The sequence below is a fragment of the Cyprinodon variegatus genome, unplaced genomic scaffold (assembly GCF_000732505.1).
Source record: "Cyprinodon variegatus isolate N-32 unplaced genomic scaffold, C_variegatus-1.0 Scaffold937, whole genome shotgun sequence".
Classification (NCBI taxonomy): domain Eukaryota; kingdom Metazoa; phylum Chordata; class Actinopteri; order Cyprinodontiformes; family Cyprinodontidae; genus Cyprinodon; species Cyprinodon variegatus.
Window position 1 is genome coordinate 274,135 of NW_015151390.1, and position 6,303 is coordinate 280,437.

At 41.7% G+C, this 6,303-nt stretch overlaps 1 pseudogene; it reads left to right on the forward strand.

Annotated features, from left to right (window-relative positions):
* The first annotated feature begins 2,938 nt into the window (after window positions 1-2,938).
* On the forward strand, window positions 2,939-4,085 carry LOC107100123 (annotated as a pseudogene).
* Window positions 4,086-6,303: the final 2,218 nt, after the last annotated feature.

The following is a 6,303-nucleotide window of genomic DNA, read 5'->3' on the forward strand; positions in this document are numbered from 1 at the left end:
GTTCGTCCAACAGCAGCTCTAAAAGAGATTTGGATTAATCGGATCCAATAACAAGAGGCCCCTTTGCAGGCTTAATTTTACAACTCACAGTAGCTCGGGACATCTACCTTTATATACGGCGGTTAGCTGGCGGTGGGACCAGTATGGTATAGGTCAGCGGCTTCTAACGGCTCCTTGGAAAACAGTAATTGGGCCCCACAATTATTCCTTCGGCAGATAGATTTAGGTTGCCAGAGCTGGATTAGCTCTCCTCTGCTGCAGCAGCAGACGATTTCAGGAAGCACTACATTCACCTCGGTTGGAATCACAAGAGAACAAAGCCATTACATAGGCTGTTGGCGACATGTATTTGAATGGGAGCCACTTCCTTTATTAAACTCTGTTCCTCTTACATCACTAATATTTATGCAGAAGAGTTTGAGGCTAAAAGGGTTAAATGCACCTTTTGAGATACATATCTTCTTCCTGCCATTCAACTGTCATTCCAGTTAATCCACATTTTTGCTGCATCCCCGGACCAAGTAAAACCAACACCTGAAAAGTCAGAGTTGTATGAACCAGCCTTGCTTTACGAAGAAGGAAAGTTGCATCTTAAAGTCAATAAATTAGCCATGAACTGTATAACATAACCATCTAGTGTCGAATGTGAAACCATCTGTCTAAAATATGAAGTTTGACACAAACTGGATCAATATAGAGGAAAATATGCTTCACACATGTATGCACTGTTCCAAATCTGAGAACCCTATAATGGTGTTTGAATAGCTTTGACTTTTGTCTTAATAAGATGTTCGTTTCTGCTGCAGTGCTTTAACACTGATATTTATTTCCTTACTTATCTTCCTTAATGCTGTATGTGTAAGAAAGATTAAATTAATCCTAATCCTGCCTTGGTTGTTTTCTCACAGCTCTGACTGTTTTAATGTTTTTCATTCTATTACCTAACTGTAGAGAGAGGTAAGTTATTAGCTAGTAGCTACTATTTTTAAGCTCTTAAAAATTTTCTAAACTCCATCTCTCTCACTATTCACTCTTTTCCTGTTTTAAAATGTGGCTAAGGGAAATACATTAATATTATCTCATTAAAGTTGAAAGCTAAAATCAACTAGCTTTTTTTAACCTATGAGTTGTTAGGAATCCAGTTTGTGTGGTCTGTTTGTGTGTTTCCTTCTCTCCACCACCAGGAGGTGCCCTGTCTTCGTTGGGCCTCCCTGCACACCTGCGGCTCATTGGACCATTATCTGGAGGAGTATTTAAGCAGTGGGCTGTCACTACCTCGACGCCAGAGTGTTTGCCAGTTTTGGGTACTCTAGCCAAGCTGAGATTAGCTGAGTCTAACCTAGCGTTGTTTCTCTGAGACTTATGTACTTTTGTCTTTGTTTCTTCTGCAGGAAGACTTCCTTTTTAAATGGATACCTGGACCTTCTCCCCCCTGGAAGGAAAAGCCGAGTTCACACTGAGCAGGGGTAAAACCTCCACATGTTCCATTCAAGTTGCCATCGGAAATCCGAGTGACAGTCTGCTCCATTACTCCCATGGGTCCAACACTTGTCTCTCTGTCCGCCCTCGAAAGTGTTCGCAATTCTCTGGATTCTCCCACACAGACTGGATTCAAGGACTGACAAGGCCCCCTCTAACGTGAGTTCCACACCAGCATTATCTAACATCCAAGATTCCTACGGTCCCTGAACTGACCTCTGAACTTCCCTTCTCACTTCCATTTCCGGTTCACCAGCTCGCTGAGTTCCAGATCCAACCTCTGTACATTTGCTCAATAAACCTGTTAAACTTTTCCTGTGTTCTCTGAGTGGTATCTATGCATGTGGGACAGATTTGTAAAAGCGATCATGACATGATTTTCCTGAAGCTTCTTTAAAAAAATCATTTCGTAGAAGTTTGAACAATACATGAACATGAACTGATACAGATCAACATTGCAGAAGAGTTTGAGGCCAAAAAGCCTTAAATACATTTAAAAGATTAACATTTGCCATTGCAACATGTATTTCAATCGAATCATAGGTACCCATGTGGCTAGATTTTCTGCTTAAGCCCTCTACTTAGACAAAAAAATCAATGTTGCAGCCCAGTTTACAAGGGGGGAGTTTGCTTTTTCAGATATGGACTAAAAGCTGGTCAAATGTTCCAGTGTGGGTCGACTGCAGCTTTGAAAGTTAAATTGAATATCAGTGTCTGTGCAGGTCAAGGTTCTAATGTAAATGTTTGTGACGCAACCCATCCTATAGAACCCTATAGAGTTTTACATCTATAAATAACCCATGGGGAGCAGTGTTCTGTCTCTACGTATCTTCTGGTTTTAAGTCTGAACACCAACATTTGTAATGGATGCTTTTGCATCAGATTTACAGGGTAAAGAAAGAGTGAATACAATGGTGCCTGCAAGACTAGTGTGTGTTGCGCGCTGACCAAGTAGCCAAGGTGCGTGATCAAATGGAGGCAAGTGACAGGACCCCACACTGTCACAAATGCATAAAGAAAATCCGTACATTCTGTTAAATCATGTTGAAGTCCCAAACCTGCTTTTGCACTTTAACTGGGCGTTTTTATGTGAGAGACAATAACAAAATGAAACCAAAAACTAAGCCTGATCCATAATCTATTGTCTCCATCTGCAGAATTTGCACATAGGAATTATGCAGATCTCTCTGTTGTTAATAATTACACTAAGATAGAAACATGTTGCCTTTATTATAGCTTGAAGTACAGTTTATGTTCTTTAGGCTGAATCTAAGTGGGAATAATATATGTAGATCCTGTCTTTCTAAATTCAAAACAGATTTAAGATACAAAATGCTTCCTTGTTTCAACCCCCTCTGATTTTAAAGCATGACAATGGGTGGAACCACTGACACTCCCTACATGAACCTGACATACCTGAACTCAAACCAGTTTCTGTTGTACAGGAGAGAAACAAAAACAGTCTTAGTTAGTGCAAGCTGAAATGGAGAAGAGAGGGGTTCAGTTAGACCAAGAGAGCTTATCTTGCTCCATTTGCTTGGATCTGCTGAATGATCCAGTGACTATTCCATGTGGACACAGCTACTGTATGGACTGTATCAAAGACCACTGGGATGTAGAGGATCAGAGGAGAATACACAGCTGCCCTCAGTGCAGGAAAGAATTCATTCCGAGGCCTGGACTGGAGAAAAACATCATGTTGGCTGCTTTGGTAGAGGATCTGAAAAAAACAGGAATTCTTGCTGCTCCAGCTGATCACTGCTATGCTGGACCTAAAGATGTGGCCTGTGATGTCTGCACTGGGAGGAAGATGAAAGCTGTCAAGTCCTGTTTATCCTGCCCTGCTTCCTACTGTGAGAATCACCTCCAGCCTCACTATGATGTCCCTGGACTGAAGAAGCACAAGCTGGTGGAACCCACCATGAAGCTCCAGGAGAACATCTGCTCCCATCATGATGAGGTGATGAAGATCTTCTGTCGTACTGATCAGCAGTGTATCTGTTATCTCTGCTTAATGGATGAACATAAAGGCCATGAAACAGTCCCAGCTGCAGCACAAAGGACTGAGAAGCAGAAGGAGCTCCAGGAGAGACGACAACAAATCCAGCAGAGAATCCAGAACCAAGAAAAAGATGTGAAGCTGCTTCAACAGGAGGTGGAGGCCATCAATGGCTCTGCTGATAAAGCAGTGGAGAACAATGAGAAGATCTTCACTGATCTGATCCATCACATCCAGAAAAGAAGCTCTGATGTGAAGCAGCAGATCAGATCCCAGCAGAAAACTGAAGTGAGTCGAGTTAAAAAGCTTCAGGAGAAGCTGAAGCAGGAGATCACTGAGCTGAAGAGGAAGGAAGCTGAGCTCCAGAAGCTCCTAAAAACAGAGGATCACACCCAGTTTCTCCAGAACTACCCCTCACTGTCAGCACTCAGTGAGTCTACACACTCATCCAGCATCAATATTCGTCCTCTGAGATACTTTGAGGATGTGACAGCAGCTGTGTCAGAGCTCAGAGAGAAAATACAGGACATCCTGAGAAACACAGGGACAAACATCTCCCTCACTGTCAGTAAGGTGGATGTTCTGCAGTCAGGACCAGAACGCAAGAATAGAGCTGGTTTCCTATTATATTCACAAGAAATCACTCTAGATCCAAACACTGCATACAAATATCTATTATTATCTGAGGGGAACAGAAAGGTAACATCAGTGAAACAGAAACAGTCTTATCCTTATCATCCACACAGGTTTAATGATCACAATCAGGTCCTGAGTAGAGAGAGTCTGACTGGACGCTGTTACTGGGAGGTAAAGTGGGGAGGAGGAGGAATTGATGTGGCAGTCTTATATAAGAATATCAGCAGAGAAGGAAGATTGGATGAATGGGAATTTGGGGCCAATGACAAATCTTGGTCATTAGATTGTGACACAAACAGTTACACAGTCTGGCACAACAACGTTAAAACTCCAGTTTCAGGTCCAGTTTCCTCCAGAATAGGAGTGTATCTGGATCACAGAGCAGGTATTCTGTCTTTCTACAGCGTCTCTGAAACCATGACTCTCCTCCACCGATTCCAGACCAAATTCACTCAGCCTCTATATGTTGGGATTGGAGTTTATGTTGGATCATTTGCTGAAGTTGTTGAACTAAATTAGTGTAAATTGAGCTGAGGTCCAGTAGGTTATAATGTATATTTAGTTTCAATTTTGGACTCCACCATGTCTGGGATTTAATCTTTGCATAACTTCCTGATTGCTCATAGATCAGCCGTCTTCATAGCTACTCTACCTACTTTGCTATTTTGGTGATATTACATTTTCTTTGGGTGTTGTCTCTTTCTATTTATTTTCATTGCTCTGGAGTATTTCTATTGCCATAGTGTTTCTAAAAGGGGGCAGCAACATCCCCTAGGGTTTGTTTAGTGGATAATAGGAAGAGCCGCCAGCAACATTTGCTGAAGGCAGGCAGCAGATACAAAACAATATATTATGTTGAAATTTTTTCCAAAAATCATTACAAAAAACATTAAAACATGCATGCCCTTGCAACTATGCCAATTGTAACTATTGTTAGTGTTTCTGATAATTTGTTCTGGTGTTACTTGGAGAGCTGTACACAAGGGAGTACACAACAGCTGTACACAAGGGTGTTATATAATTTAACGAAGAAGTAAAATACAGAATCTATAGTTGAGAAATGATCAACAAGAAACTCAGGAACCAAAAAACTAGGAGACACCAGGGAGAAATAAACCTAAGGAAAGAAGGGGACCCAGCACTGATTAACGGAAAAAGAGGTGTATATATGGAAAACAGAAACAATGGGAGGACTAATTAGCTGATATGGAGCAGGTGTAGACAGCAGTAATTAGAAGGAGCTAAAGGCAAAGGAAAGGGGAAAAGAAAGGATATGACCTGGAGTACCGGTCGGTCATCATGAACTTTGTGGACTGGTGTGAGAAGAACCACAATGTCTTAACCCAGTAAGACTAAAGAGATGGTGATTGAGAAGACCTCCAGCTCACTCCCCCGTGAACATCGAGGGGTAGGACATAGAAACTATGGAAATTTCAAATACCTGGCAGTTCACGTCAATAATAAACTGGACTGGACTCATAACACCAACGCCATGTATAAGAAGGGCCAGAGCAGCTTCAACTTTCTGAGGAGGCTGAGGTCCTTAGGAGTTAGCAGGCCCCTGCTTAAAAGCTTCTATGACTATGTGGTGGCATCAGCCCTCCTCTACGCTGTTGTCTGCTGGGCCCCTGTCAGCACAGAAAGACAGCGAACAAACTGGTGAGAAAGGCCACTTCTGTCCTAGGCTGCACTCTGGACTCGGTGGAGGAAGTGTCTGAGAGGAGGGTGCTTTTCAAGCTTACATCCATCATGGACAACACCTTCCACTGTCTGCACCAGACTGTAGAGGAGCTGAGCAGCTCCTTTAGTGAAATACTTTTAACCCTGTTAGTAAAAAGGAGCCCTACCGCAGGTCATTCATCCCTGCTGCCATTAGACTTTACAATGTGACAGAAAACTGCAAAAACGTTGGCAATGACTAATGTGCAATCAATGTTTAATACCCTGTGCAATAACTATATATAAATACCTATTTAAATTAATATCCTGTGCAATAATCCTGTTAAATAAGAGACTTCAGCTGTATATATAATATAGATATATGTGCGTATATATATATATGGATGCACTGTATATACTCACACTTTTGGCACCTTTTTGACTATTGAGCCTTTGTCACAAGCAAATTTCTCCAGGGTGAGATTAATAAAGTCTTTAAATTAATCAAGGAATACAGAAAATACAAATCT